The sequence below is a fragment of the Wolffia australiana genome, chromosome 19, assembly GCF_029677425.1.
Source record: "Wolffia australiana isolate 7733 chromosome 19, ASM2967742v1".
Classification (NCBI taxonomy): Eukaryota; Viridiplantae; Streptophyta; class Magnoliopsida; order Alismatales; family Araceae; genus Wolffia; species Wolffia australiana.
In genome coordinates, this window is record NC_135853.1 from 2,325,189 (window position 1) to 2,341,274 (window position 16,086).

Sequence of the window (16,086 nt, forward strand, 5' to 3'; positions counted from 1 at the left end):
AAGGCGTGCGGCTGGGAGCGGACGTGCAAGGCCGAGCGCAAACTGGAGCCGGCGCACTCCAGAGGGGAGGGTGCACGCACGGACGGTGACTTGCGCGCAGCGGGATGCGGGCGGAGGGCGATGGCGGGCGATGCGTAGGCTTCCAAGAAAAGGGCTTCTTGAAAGCTAACCCCACCAATAACCTCAAGAAGTGGCGTTTTCTTGATCTGGAGCGGGTTCTTGCTGACGGTGGTGAGATCTTGGGAGGGAGATGTCGACGGAGCGTACTCGGAGTGATCTCGACGAGGACGGTCGACGTTGTCTTCCCAATGCGAGCGGTTTCTTGAATCTTTAGGCGTCCCGGAGTAATCTCGACGGACCGTTGAGACACGTCGCCACCGAGTGATCTCGACGTGATGGTGCGGGCTCTAATCACGGAGTGATCTCGACGTGGGTGAGGCTAGCCACTCCTCTCTACACTCTAGTTCCTATCTACGATAAGGAGGAGACAAATTTGGAAATTTCTTCAACAAATGCCTCAACCTTCACTTGGGCATGCTATCGCCTTATATAGAAAGGATAGGTGCCAAGTGAGATCGTGGAGAGGACGAACCGTCGTGAGACGTGGTTCAGCCTCTCTTTAACGGTTACAAGTAAAATAAAAACATAACAAGGACGAGGCCCAAACACCGGCCCAGTCCGTAAAATCCAAGAACGAAAAATAACAAAAAGACAAAACAAATAAAAGACGAAAATAAGAGGCTTACGCGGAGTACTTAAACCCCGGATGGCGAGCATCGGCACGAGCAGCTCGGCGTGGCTGGAGTCGTCCTGTCCTGGCGTCATCTAGATGGTCCCCCATCAGGATTCCCATACGGGTGATAGGCCGCTTGCGGTACTTGTGGCATAGCTTGGGTGGCGTGCCCATGGTGGTTCGGTAGTACATAGTTGGCAGCTTGCCTCGGTTGATTCCACCCCCCCATATGGGTATGGAGGCTGGGGTACCGAAGAGTACTCTGCATGGTATTGTTGTGGCACCATCGGAGGCCATGGTGGTGCGCCGTATTGGTTTGGTACAGGAATAGATGTGGGCCCATAATGGGGTAGATAGCCAGGGTTGGGTCCATATTAACCTAGGGCAGGTTGAGGACTGGTGGTGTAGGGTAATCCACTTGGTGCTAACGGATAATTCTAAGCTTATGGCGCAGAAGGATGGGTCAGAATCGCCGGCCCATAATGAGAAGTATCCTTTCTGCTCATAATGAGAAGGCGTTCTACCTTTTGCTAGGTGAAGATTCCTATCCGGCGGATAGGAGCGATCATCGTGGTATCGCTGATTGTGATACCTTTCAGGTGATGGCAGTCTCTGACGATTGTTCTTCCAGTGCTGCTGCCTCGAGTACCGTTGTGGACGCATCTGCGGACCATGTGAATGTTGTGCTGGCACTCAGGGTACTCCTTGAGCGCGAGGTGGTAACGTACTGCTCTGCATTGGTGCCTTGCCTGGTCGCTGTGGGACATCGTTAACCGAAGGAATCACGTGCTGCCCGATCAACAGTGACCTAGGAGTAGGCACCAAAACGGTAGAGATCCAGTCGTCGGATCTTGTCGTTGGAGTGGGCACTAGCGCCCCACTAGTTGGAGTGGAGACCCGAGCAACGGGTTCCCTAATGGCTTGCTGAGGTAATGTTACCTCAATGTCTTCCATAAGGTTTTGTTGAAATTGCGTACCTAGGGGATTCTCGGAAGGAAGATCCGCTACGTTGGGATCATATACATGATCCTCGATGTGTTCATCTTCTACGATGGTCTGTAGCTAGGCTCCTGTACGAACCATCCTATGGTCAACTTTCACTTTGAATTTACTATGGGTTTCTATCTATATGATGTGATGACGTATTGTAGATGCGAATGAATTTCAAAATATGACGTGAATCAATTTCAAAGAAAATGTGGGTTGATATACTACCGACTGTGTTAAGCGAAAGCTTACACGGCTGGCTCTGATACCAATATGACGTAATACGGCGTGTGTCTGGATCGGCGGCTCGTATTACAACACAGTAAGTCTGGAGGACTAACGAGATTGCAATTATGAAGACGTGCAAGTGTTTTAAGAAAACTCTTAGGTGAGCAATAAAAAACACAGCTGATTTAGGTGAACAATCCAGTAAGTTCTCGCAGGAAAAGATTAATCAAGATAGACTCTCAATGACCCTCGAGTTCACTAAAACACCTTGTACACAAGGAGCATTTTACGGCTCAAAATGGTTCACACTTCTATATGAGAGAACTAGTCTCCTACCTCAAGGAATTATCCTACCTCTCGACAAGTGGTGGCTATCCTATTCAATCAGTTTTCGAGTAAACGGGCAGAGGAAATGATAGGAAATGACGGCACTGCAAAAGATAATACTACTGTATTCAAGAGGGAAGAGCGACAGAACCTGATTCAGTATGTAGATAAGGTGCGACCCTTTTCTCCCGGCTTGTTTCAAATGAAGAGACCAGGCACAGGTCGATTGCAAGGACGTCTGGTGCACAGAGAATTAATCGGAGGATATACAATTTGTGCATGGCAGTTCACACGTATCGGCGTGAAGCAGTGCGTGAGAGACGCGCGGATGTGCGTTGGTGTGTGCACTAGATGCGTGCGATCGCTCGTGTAGCTGCGCGCGCGGGGACAGATATCGGCGATGCCGAGCGCATGGGTGGCCATGCGCGCTTAGTAGGCACGGGAATTAGAGGGCAGGCTCTGTTGCGTGCGGCTGTCAACAAACTAAGGCCTACTAAGGCCGAGCAAGAACAAGCCGATGATGAAATTCCAAGATCAGCGATCGGATGAGGCAGATGAACTAGCGTGGTAGCGGCAAGATTGATAATGATGATGGTGGTCACGGCATGTCAATGAAGGAATCAGCCAACACGGTGTCAGAGATCAGAATGTACCGCTGCTCTTCACGGATGAAGCTTGGTGGGTTGAAATCTGGGACGTCTTTGAATGAGTAACAAATCAAGAAGCAAATTTCTTGATGATGAGAATCAAGAAAACACGCGAGGAGAGGACCGATCCGGCGTTGAACGAACTCACAGAGTAATCTCAACGTGTGGTAATGTTGGCGAGGAATCTGGAATCACGATCTCCACAATCTCCACAATTCTAACTGCTATCTACCTTCTCTAAGAGAACACAAGAAGAAAATGGAAAAACTTTAATTTCAATTTTCAAAATCCTTCCTACACTTGGACATGTCATCCCCTTATATAGGGAGGATGGGTGCCAAGTGAACGTCCCTAGGGAAAGAAACCGTTGCGAGATGAAGTCCTTCCCCTAGACAACCGTTAAATTGAAAAAAAAAGGAAATTACATGGTCGAGGCCCAAACATAATGGCCTGGTCCGACGGTTTAGCGAAATTAAAATACAACTAAATACAATGAAAATAGTGTTCGAACTGCACAAACCATTCAAACTGGATACTTGAAGTTGGGGTTGCGGGCGTCGGCACGAGCAGCTTGCTGTAGTTGGTCTCGTCCCGTGTCGGCGTTGTCGCGATGGTCCCCCATTAATGTGTGATGTATGGATGTTAAAAAATAAAATATCGCAATAAATAAGATTGCAAAAATAACATAGATGATCTACTAATTCCAATGATAACTTCATGGTTGTCACACCCTATGACATGGAATTTGTAATTTGATGACAGGGAAATAGCATCAAAAACTAGATGATGCTTTTATTGTATACATAAACATGTATTGACTGTATAGAAGCCTGCGTCATTTGATGGACAAATAGATGATGCGGTATGTAGGTACGTAGGTAAGAGAGAGAGTGTGTGAATGAATGAAATGGAAAGAATGAGAAAGTGCAAGATAAGTAAAGGATAGAGTGCAAGATAGAGTTCTCTTATAATTCCAGGCCGAGTGACAGAGTAGTTTCAAGATCCATCAATAACTTTTTGATAATGCTGAAGTTGTTTGAGAAGAAGAAGAGATCACCCTTCGGGCAAAATTGGCTGATCCTTGTTTGGGAATCAAAGATGGTTAGAAAGATATCATCAATCTATTGAAGAATTTGGAGGATGAGGATGAAAAAGTGTCATGAACGTTTTTTGCATATCATTGTTACCCCTTATTCCCATGCATTGGACCTGGGGCATTCACATAAAATTCACATAAATTATGTTTACTTTATCTAGAATAAAATAAACAAAATTTATAAGATGCACCATAAATCACCTGCTCGACATATAAATCACACCGAGAGTGTAAGAGCTCAAGATTGAGAGATTGCGAGGGTCTCTACTAGCTCACACGGAAGTTGTGGCGTGGCTGGTGAGTACCGGTGATATAGATCGATGCATGTGTGGCGGCATGCAATGCAACATTATGAATAATGAAAAAAAATATTCATATGTACAGATAGATGCATGATGAACCATTGTCGGGTGGAGAACAGACCTGAAGCGAGGAGAACCCTCGTTGTCATATGAATCCGGCACCGTTGTCTTCAACAGCTCCAAGTGGTCTTCAGTAGTTGTCTTCAACAGGTTGTGTCATCGTCTTCAACCTTCAGCTGCTCTTCAAGAAGCAACTCTTTGCCAGCACGTCTGGCTCCATCGCCAGCAGCTCCGCCACCGATAGCTCTTCCACCAGCTCCTTGCCCACCTCCAGCTCCACCAGAAAAATCGCAGCCCTAGTCCGAGCCGAAATCAAAGCCCTACTGTGGAGAACAAATTGGACGCACGTATTGGGCCAATTAAACATAAAAATTTTGTTGGCCCATCACAAATATCTTTTCTGTTATCCGATATCCATACACAACATCGGATAACGAAACACTGAAAAACCATTATTTCGCTAAACGGAGACGGATAACGGACCCGTAATGGATAACATCTGGAATTCTTTTTATATTCAGGCATCAATATATGACATCAGATTTCAGATATTGATTAAAATAATGAAGATAACAAACAAAAGTTGAACGAAACGCATTTCGTATTTGGATACAAGCGCTCAGTTTCAGTATCCGTTATCTGAACGGACGCACCTAGATGATATAGTGAATTAATTTGGAAGTAGAATAAATATTATTAGGCACATGGTGTCATTAACTAGACTGATACGTAGGCCGAGACGATCAGACATAAATAATGTTGTGGACCTTATATGATATACGTCCAGGTTAAGGGATATTAGGTAAATACACACTTATTATGAAAGTGATGAACAAACTTCACCCAGGAAAAATTTTCAAGGCGCTTCCTTTTATCCCCTTTCGCTACTCTCCATTCACGATGTGATCTCGGCAATAGTGGAGGGTTAAAGGCGCTCAACATAGTAAAGCAATAGATTGTATTTGCCTAGGATTGTGTGGGTAAGTCTAGAGGCTGTACACTTGACATCTCCACACTTCTCACTCGTAATCCATGAAATAAAAATTGTAACTCTTGCCTAGGTGATTAGTTTCACGATTTTGTTGATTTTATTTTTATTTTGTTATTAGCCTCTCACGACAAGGAGTCATTTTTTTTCATTCAGATCAAGGCCTTAGAACCCAACAGATTTTTGGTTCCCCCATTTTTTTTCTCAAGTTGTCCTGATTAAAGAGTCTATTAGAAAAGAAAATATAAATCCTGTTAGCCCTTTCCACACAGCTTATTTACCACTTCAAGAGACAATGACAATCCATTCACAAAGTGAGGACGAAAAATTCCACCTTTGCTTTTTCTCCTTCCTTTGTCACCTTGATTCCAGGGAACTACGTAGCAAGAGTATATGGTAAACAGGTTTTTCTTCTCATTCATTCATTAAGTTACTTATTGGAGACAATCACTTAATTTATATTTCCTTCAAATATTTTTTGTGAAAAACATTATTCCATATTCCCTCCCAGGATGTACATAAGTCGACAGGGTACTTGTGAGGCACTATCACAAGAGAAAGTCATGTTTGTAGTCTTGACCTTGATAACATCAAATAAGGTCAATAAAAGCATGACTTTAGGCTTGATTTTGCTATTTTTTTCAGGTTTGAACATGTATTATTCATCATTTAGTGTTAAATGGGAAAATCTTGAATTATTTGTGTATCTCATATTTTTTGTCTGTGATTGATTTATAAGACTAACTCTCTTGACTCCCTAAGGTATAATATTTTTTATTGCATCCTCTATGAGTTATATTTGCAATGAAAGACTTATGTAATTAAATGGTGAATTTTAGATACAAATGGGCAAAAACATAAGCGCACGACATTACCCAAGTCAGAGGGGAGTAAACCTAATCTAGGGCCTGGACCCGAAAAAGAGGGTCAATACCAGAAAATCACTTTTGAATACTATTTAAGCTCTTTTTATTAGCCGAGTCAAATAAAAGCAAGAGTTACATAATTGATCCACAATTCAGTTTTGGAAAGTCTATTTCCAAATTTTTATCATCAAGGACGTGGTTGCAGGTTGGAGATCAATACATCCTTTCCCTCCAAACCCTTTAAATTAGATATAAGGGGTGGGAAAGTAGGGCACTTCTATTTAATCAATTTTCCCGCTCTTTGTATCTTAACTCTGTATCAACCATTTTATGAAGTCTATTGCATCATATTTCATTAATCCAGTCTTTTTCTATAAGATTATAAGAGATAAACTTTATGTTTGATCAAGATTCTTGCACAAAAATCACCCCTCAGCCCTAGGGGGAAGTTTACATAATGCTCATATGATCTATGGTGCTTTTATTTACAATTCATCTAAATTTTATTCAGGAAAGTGTTTAAATAAAAATATTAAATTACAAGCTTTCCACAGAGACCAATGATGATCGCGAAATCCTTCTAGAGCAAAATTTATAGTGATTTGACTCACAACACTACCACCAATTCCATACCTTGTGTGCTGCCGTCCATAATTTATGCCCTCACCTGGTGTAACTTTCAATATTATCTGCCTCTAGAGTGCCGACAAAGGGTATTTGAATTTATTTTAACTGATTCCCTCCTCTAAAGGTTTCTACAAAATCCACAAATATTCTAAAAATGTATAGTCATTAATAAAAATCATATAAAATTAAAATTAATAATTTCTATAATTAATTTGTTTTAAAAGATAGTAATTTTAGTATGTATAATGATATTTCAATACTTAAAGATTGAAAGACCATATAAGAATATATTTCAACTGAAATTTGCTATCGCATTACCCGCTAGTAGCGAGTTCAACCCTGGGTTACCCTTGACCGAGAAAATTTTATAATAGCTTCTCCAGAACTATAGTTTGTGCACTTTTGAAGGTTGTGATACATATTAACAAAATTATGGTACATATTAGCAAATCCCAGTAGATCAATACTGGGTACATCTCTTAAGATGGAACCCCTACAACAAATCCTATGTTCTTCATTACCAAGACGTTTATTTTTTGATTTTGATGCTGCGTGAAAACTCCAAGCTGTCAATGCACTTCATCAGAACTATCTGTAAGGGGGTGATGGGGACCATCCGCAACCGGAAGCGCCAAGTCAACCCGCGCGAGCACGTCAGCAGCCACGTCGCGAAGCTCGAGCTGACGAGAAGAACCCGGAGTTCAAGTACACGGCGTGACGAGAAGGCGTCCCCAATTCTATTTTCCTTCGTGTTTTCTGAACTTTTTTCATTGTGTTTTTGTTTGTGGAGGGCCTCCGTGTTTTGGCCCTCCCGTCGTACTTTGAACTGCCCTTTACGGCCCGATTAGGGGGTTTTCCCTAATTACGGGCCTCCCTTAGGGTCCCTCTCTCCCACTATAAAAGGAGAAGAGAAGCCCTAGAGGAAGGAGGAGAATTACTGAAGTTGATTGAGTTTCGTAATTGTTAGCATGGAGTACCCTTGAAAGAGAAGAGGACGCCAGTCACCGCCGCCTGCAGATCACCGTCGCTGCCCTCGTCCGCGCCTCACCGTCGCCGTCAGTCCACGTCTATCGTGCCCGACTGTGTCGTCACCACGACACCATCGCTGCCCTCGTCCGTCCATCACCGTCGCTCGTTCAGGCCGCCCATCGCCGACTCACCGACGCCAGCCACCGTTGCCGGACGTCCGTCACCGACCGCCCGCTGCCGGCTGGCGCCGGAACCGGGTCTCCCGGTCAACCGACCGCCAGCCGTCCGCTCCACCAGCTGATCCATCCGGGCACCCGAACGAGGCCGTCGCCAGGCTACCAGCTTCGCCCACCCGAGCCTCCGCTCGCGGGCCGCCGGAGCGCCAGTCCTTCGCGCCCTCCCACCTGCCTTGCCCGACGTCGCCGCCGCCGAACGACCTAGGCGCGGGGACAAGGACGAGCGGGGTTAGTCGCTGAGTTGACTAAGCGCGCCTGGCCGATTCCGGCGCTGAGTCAATGCAGTCCGACCCGGGTTTAAGTACCGGCGAGTCACACTGAGTTGACTCAGTGTGACTCGGATTTAAGTAAGGGCGCCGAAAGGTAAAAACGCCCTTCTAAAGGGGCGATTTCGTCAACACACGGGGGGGGGGGGGGGGAATTTTAGGGCTACAGTGAGCCCCCGCGGCCGACGCCCACCGCCGCCGACGCCCACCGCCGCCGCCACCGCCGCCGCCGTCGCTCGCTGCCACTGACGCCGTCGCGGACTCTGCAGCCATTGTCGCCGCCGTTGTTCGCCCCCCTGCTGCCATCGCAACCGCCCCTCCTTTGATGTTCGCAGCCGCCGCTTGCCACCGCCCGCTTACCTTCTGGCGTCAGCCGCGCCCGCTCGGCACCTCCTTCGGCGCCACCGAACGCATCGGCTGCCGCCGCCTACCAAGCACCGGTATTCGGCGCGTCCGCCTGACCCACGCCGTGAGTCGCGCCGCCTGGCGCCCTCCTTGGCACCGCCGAACGCTTCGGCTGCTGCCACCCGATAGCACGGCTGCCCGGTGCGCCCGCCCGCCTCATCTCCGCCGATAATTTACTCGCGTGCTCTACCTTCGGACCTTGCTTTCGTCCTTTCCGTATATCGGGTTCCGGGGTAGAATCTCCTCTTGTTTTCCCTGCCCACCTCCTTGTCCGGGATAGGTAGTTGGATCGAGGGTGCCCTCCACCACGGCGTCCGAGGATTGATCTATCGGGTTATTGGGAGTCGGATCATACGTGACACGTACGGGAATCCTTCCAGGGCGCCGCTCTATTTCGGCTATCGCTGTACTTCTCGTTATTTTCTGCATAAATGTGCATCTGCATTCCCCGTCAAACTCTGTGTTGTTCTTCGCCACCCTGTGTTGCAACGCGCGCCGTCGATCCCAGCCGTACGTGTTGCATCAGGGGGTATAGAGCAGAAGGGTTCAGTTTTCACTTCCAATTCAGTAATATGCTTTTCACAAAGCTCTCAAAGGATATCTGCTTATTTAAGGCATATCTCCCTTTATTGAGAATGATAAATTAAAGGGTTTATTATCGCAGTACCGCAGCACCAAACTCTTCCCAGAGTTTATTTGGTTTTCCAATAAAATACTTCAAATATTTTTTGCATAATTTATCAAAATATTTTCGTTCAAATACTTTCTCAAAGCTAACAAATAGTTATTTTTTATAACCATTTTATAATGCGTAGTAACACACCAATGGTTACATTTTACAACGAATATAGTGCATATCCAATAAAGGTCAACGTTTTGTATTGGTATCAGTCATCCAATACCTGATGCATTTTGCATTAATTCCTCCGAGTTGAGAGAATTTAGCTACGGTGAACTACTTCGTGGCGCAAGGTAAAGGTGGAAGTGGTGATGACGACGCCAACGCATCGACACCGGACATGTCACCACCGTCAACCAAAGTCAACGCCTCCGCTACAGACATGCCACCACTGTCATCTGAAGTCAACACGACCGTCGAAGGCATGCCGCCATCTCCACGCGCGTCTCCACGCATGTCTCCACGCACGCATGCCCCTTCACGCATCATGACACGTCGCCAAAGGCAGATCAACAACTGCCCCTTGACGTGACACGAACCACGTCCCTCGTCTTTATTTTTTGTAACTTGTATTTTCTCTTTCCTCCAAGGCCTATATGTATAGGCCATTGTTTCAAAAAACAGTTAGGCAAGTTTATTTCAAGAATTGAGTTATCTTTCTCTTCTTGGAGTACTTGCCCAAACCCTAGCCTCCTACTCGCTTTCTCCGATCTCCACCGCCGTCGCCGCCATCACTTTCTCGGTCGCCGGCCATCTCTGCTCCTTATCGCCATCACCGCTAGCCTAGGACAGCCCTTGTCTGCCCGTCCAAGACCGCCCTCAGGCCTACCCAGGACAGCATAAGGCCGCCCAAGGCTGCCCCTAGGCTGCCCGCCCAGGGCAGTCCTAGGCCACCCCACGCCGCCCGCCCAGAGCCGCCCCTGGGCCGCCCAAGGCCACCCGAGGCTGCCCGCCCAAGACCGCCCCAGGCCGCCCTCCCAGGACCGCCCAAGGCTGCCCAGGCCGCCCGCCGAGGGTCGCCCTTGGCTGCCCCAGACCGCTCGCTCAGGGCCGCCTAAGGCCGCCCGCCCAGGACTGCCAAAGGCCACCCCAGGCCGCCCGCCCACGGCTGCCCAAGGCCGCCCCAGGCCGCCTGCCCAGGAATCGCCCCAGGACGCCCGCCCAGAGCCGCCCTAGGGCATCCGCCCCAAGACCACCGGCGCACGCCGCGTGCCCATCACCCGCGCTTCCGGACGCCCTCGAAGCTTCTTACCGCGGCGCATACCATTTAGTTTTCGGGGAGATGCCCCGAACCCCACAAGGGGGCGACTGACCACGCAGTTGGATCCGCGACACCCTGTCGAAGCGCACATCAATCATCTGTTAACGACGCCCCACGCCCAAGCAGTCTGGCCACTGAAGCGGGGAACGTCCCTTTCCCAGGGCCGCTCAACGCCCGGAACGTCCAGATCTTCTCGTCTAGTGGGCCATACAATGCCCCGATCGCCCAGTCTCGTCACGACCAGAATTCCCCGTAGCCTCTTCACGCACTCCGGTACCGAGGTACGCCTGAACTCTTTGGTGTCGACGTGTTCTTTGTCCAGTATTCCGCGAGAATCCTCCACCGCCGACAGATTTGATTTGATTTGATTTGGAATTCCCTAAAATTCTCTCAATCGTGAGATTTCCTCGTGACGTGAATTCGTGTATTGGATTGGTGCTTCGGCATCGTCGCGGTGGTTGAAGACAGTACTCCCGCCAACGACGAGGAACGGGACTGCACCACAAGTATTTCATCGGTTTTAAATTCCGAATTCGATCGCGTAAATTTCTGTGGTCTGTTTTATCCATCTTACCATACCCCTCAGTACCCACCTTTCGTCGTTGTCCTATCAATCTCCTCAGTCGCCCTTTTCCCTAGCTGTCCTACGTCAGGAAGTATATGGCAGAGGTGGCTGTCTGCTGAGAAGTGGGAAATATATGGCAGAGAAATATGCGCAAGATAAAAACGGTGGGCATCACAAACTTACATTTTCGTACTATTTTGCGCTGTCCTCTCTCTAACAAGAGAGGGGCGTTTATATCCTTCTACGATGTTTACAACCTAAAAGAGACAGCAAAACGATTACAATTACTAAAATATATTGGCGACGGCGTCCTGAAGCTCCAGCTTGAGATCTAACGTTCTGCTCCGCTTCAGTCTGTACTAAGGTAGTGTTAGGATTAAATACCTACGATGGTGCTAAAAGCTATATCTGGTAGCAAAGGTGCAGCTTTATTTCTGAACTTATTATACAGAGCAGGCACACAAGGCATTAAATTTTAGTGAGTATGTTGACAGTCACTTCAACAGGTTGAAGCACCATCACACGTCATAAAGGATACAAGCAGCAAGGCATCAAATTTAGATCTACTGGGGATTGGGTGGGCGGCTGTTGGCAGAACAGACCCTGGAACCCCACTCTAGAAGCTCTTTGCTCGTGTCGTCCTTGTGGAGAAGCACCTCTATGAAGCAAAGACAGTCGCTCTTTGGCCCTGTGGCTGTATCAAGGGCCTCTTTCAGCTCCTCCTCACAACGCACCTGCAGCAAACTAAGTTATCCCACTTGAAAAAACTAAAAAATAAAAACAATAATCAGCAATCCAACTTGGGTAGATTCAAGGAAGTTAAAAGAAACCTTGGCGGTCCAACATTTCCCTTCCCCATTATGAATCGCATCGACCAAGCCCGTGTAATTCCAGTTCTTGATGACGTTGTAGGGGCCATCGTGAATTTCCACTTCAATCGTGTATCCGCCATTGTTAATGAGGAAGATGATGCAGTTCTGCCCGCAGCGCAGCATAGTGGAGACGTCTTGCGCAGTCATCTGCGTGTTTCAGACAGACCAATCACGCCATTGATTTCCCTTTCTCGCAACAATGATCAAATCTATTACCTGAAAACTTCCATCTCCAATGCAGGCGATCACACGCTTGTCCTTAGCAGCTTGGGCATAGCCAAGCGTAGCTCCAACGGACCAACCGATGGACCCATACTGCATCTGGAACTCATACCTACAGCACAGAATTAGCAGAAAAAAAGGGTTCAGAAAACATTCAAAACTTGAATTTCCTGCCATTTTCTCTTGCTCTCTGTGGCTTACCCACAGCCCTTTGGGAGCTTAAGCTTCTGGCAGTTGAACCAAGAATCTCCAGTCTCAGCGATCACCGCAGTCTTCGCCGACAGCAGCTTCTGTATGTGACTGAACAGCACGTTCACCCTTAAAGGCTCTAAGGGCTTGCAAGGGGGGAGAATCCCATCTGGCACAAAAATCCTCGAATAATTCTCAAAGGCGGTAGTGTTCTTCTTTACCCTCCTGGCTAACGCGCGCAGAAAATCCTTCATGTAAATGCACCCAAAAGCCGGGCCGTGGCCTATCAAGACTCGGTTGGGCTCAACTATTATTGCCTTCTCTTTCTTCAACAATAGAGAGTAGCCAACGGAGCTATAATCGTTGAAGATGGGCCCTGCAAAGACGTAGGCGTCGGCTGATTCTACTATCTCTGCGCAGAAGGAAGTGCTGACTGCGCCCCAGTAAGTTCCGATGAACCGCGGGTGGTCTTCTGAGCTAATCCTTACCCGACGGCATCACTGCTACAGCGTAGCCTGAGCCGCCGGCAAGCTCTACAAAGGCCTTCGCGGCCTTTGCCACGCGGATCTTCGGACCGCCCACCATAACTGGCTTCACTGCTTTGTTCAGGAACGCCGCCGCAGCCTCCACCGCCGCCTCTAATCCCTGCTGGTTCGTCAATCTGAAACTCAGATCCTTTTTCGTCAGCCAAGGCTCGTGGCATTGAACAGATAGAAAAAAGAGATAAAGAGAATGGAGGAAAGAAAAGAATAGTGAGTGCGAAACGAGAAGAGTACAGAAGAGGAAGATAATGACAAAAAAGAACGGTAAAGTGGGAGAAAGAAAAGAGAGAGAGTAGTTTTCAGGTGGATATTGTGAACAAGTACATGGGAGAAAGGCAGAAGGGGACTGGGACTCGGCTGAATGTGGGGTGAGGGATCCCAAGGATGTTGCAGCTGATGCTGATGTAGACGGGCTTGCTCTGTATCAGGGCTGTGGATATGGCAGTGTCTACCAGTTCATGGGCATCATCCAGGTTGTTCACCACAGCCTACGACCCCCCAAAAATATAAAAAACAAATGAGTTAGAAAGTTTTAATTACTGATAGGAAAGTAGAAAGAGAAAAGAAAGATAAAAAGATGAGTTTTTGCCAAATGTTCAAGAGAAAAAGTACACGATTATAAAGCTAGATGTAATATATTATCAAATAATTCGTTGAAATAATCAACTGTGGCATCCTTTAAGATACCATTAACAGTCCTAGGACCACATATTTTCCTTGAATAAACAAAGAATGATCAATCAAAAAATCAATAATTGGGGAATAAATAATTGCAAGATGTTTAAACAATACACACTTTCGAATATTGCTAATAAGAATTCAGTTCTTCCCAATACTTACTTGTGGTTGAGAAATTAAAAACCAATTGAATAGATACAATTACGAACAGAAAATCAATTCGTTTAAAAGCCTTAGAAATAATAAGAAGATTATAACTGGATATTAATAAATAAATACTAATCTAATACACATAATTTCAACAGTGGAATATTATATTATTCCGAGGGGGGAAGAATCAATAAGCACTAATAACATACAGAAGAAAGATAAACGGTAAGAAAGATGAATCTTGTCAAATAGACCTGGAAGCAGGTGACAGTCTGGAAGCATCGAAGCTCCTGGGTAAAATCAGCAAGGCCGATGGTGTGGTGGAGGATGCGGTTGGTGCCATAGTCGTTGGAGTTTGGTCCACCTACGATGCAGATGATAGGAAGGTTCTCGCTGTAGGCGCCGGCTATGGCGTTAAGGATACTGAAGCCACCCACAGTGAAGGTGGCCACACAAGCGCCGACTCCTTTGGCTCGCGCGTACCCATCAGCCGCGTAGCCTGCGTTCAGCTCGTTGCAGCAACCCACGTTGCGCAGACCCGGCTCTGCTATCAGATAGTCCAAAAGCGTAAGATTGAAGTCCCCCGGCACAGTGAACACATCGTTCACCCCGATCTCCACTAGCCTCCTCGCTATATGCCTCCCCAGCGTCCCCTCCCCTTCTGCCATGGCCTTCTCCCCATTCTCCATTCCATTCTCTCTTTCCATTTCTATCTTTCTCTTTCCGCTCTTCTCGATCTTTCTCTCTCTTGAGCTTGGATTCAATGATTCTGCTGCAGTCTCGGGGCTTCCTTCTTATACAGCTCTGTTCAGATGAGTTGACCGAAGAAACTATGGGCACGGCTCTGGTATCTGCTTCTTCTCCGAAGAAGAGTCTGGCAAATTATAAGAATAGAAGAGACACCAGCCCATCCTCTTTCGAGTCAGACCCATTAGGGGAGGAAGAGTTCAGATGCCAACAGGTGTCCGCCGTTGGATTTTATATCTTAATATGTTATTGCATAAACAAGCTTATCGTTTATACCTAATTGACGTGATTCGATTATGTTAATAATGTGATAAAGGCACTTAAATAATTCTGGGGATTATTAATATAAGTTGGGACTTGTCCATTCCATTTGTATGATATGCATAAATAGAATTCGACCCAAGAGGATTAAGTTGCTCCTGAGTCTAACTCGTTCGACGAGGAAGAGTTCAGAATCGAATATATGTATTTGCATGAAGAAACCGATCATTTATATCCCGGTTGAAGTATTCAATTCATTAATCAAAAGAGTAGGGGAGTTCGGCAAGTATGGGGTTATCTATTTGGGAAGAGACTGTCCATGGAATTGGTCTCAAGAGGCTTAAGTTGCTTCTGAGTCAAACCCAATTGGGTAGGAACAGTTCATCACCGAACAAGTGTTCACTCTTGGATAAATAATGTATTTGCATTAATAATGGTATTACAATACCTCAGGGAAGTACAAGCTTACGTTGCGTCTGAGTCTTACCTATCAGGCGAGGAAGAGTACAGAAGAGAAGAAGCGTCCGCCGCCATGAAATAAAAATTCCCCGAAGCCGGGATAGTCCAGACTCGGTGGGCTGCCGCTGTTGTCGCAGAAGGCCAGATTTGACTGCCCGATGCGTCCATGTCCTGCCTTTTTATTTTGTTTTCGGCCCCCCTTTTGTCTCAAGCGTAAGTGGTTACGGCGTGCTGTCCCGCCGTTGGAGCAACGAATATGCTCTTCTGGATGCGATTAAGGAGGGTCTTCGCGGCCGTAAGCGGCGTGAAATGGTGTGGCAGCCAACCGGAGCAGCTTATCGAACCCCAAGAGAAAGTTCGAAATATCTCTCTATTCCATTTCTGATGCGAGATCCAGCGCATCAGCCTCCAACTCACCAGTTCCCATCTCCCTCTCTCTCTCTCTCTCTCAATAATTATCTCTCCCCTCTCTCTCTCCCCCTCTTAACCGCTTTCTCTCTCAATAACTATCTCTCCCCCTCTCTTTCTCTCAGTTACTTTCTGTCTCCCTCTCTCTCTCAATAATTATCTCTTCCTTCTTTCCCTCTATCTCTCTTACATTCTCTCCCATACTCTCTCTACATTCTCTTACACTCTCTCGCGCCCTCCCTTTCTTGCTTGAGATCTAACTCATTAAACATCAACCCCCCAATCTATATTTCTCTTTCTGTTTCTCTGTCTGTCT

General features: G+C 46.9%; 1 pseudogene; it reads right to left on the reverse strand.

The window, feature by feature from the left end:
• Positions 1–11,651: 11,651 nt before the first annotated feature.
• LOC144715840 (pyruvate decarboxylase 2-like) lies at positions 11,652–14,815 on the reverse strand (annotated as a pseudogene).
• Positions 14,816–16,086: the final 1,271 nt, after the last annotated feature.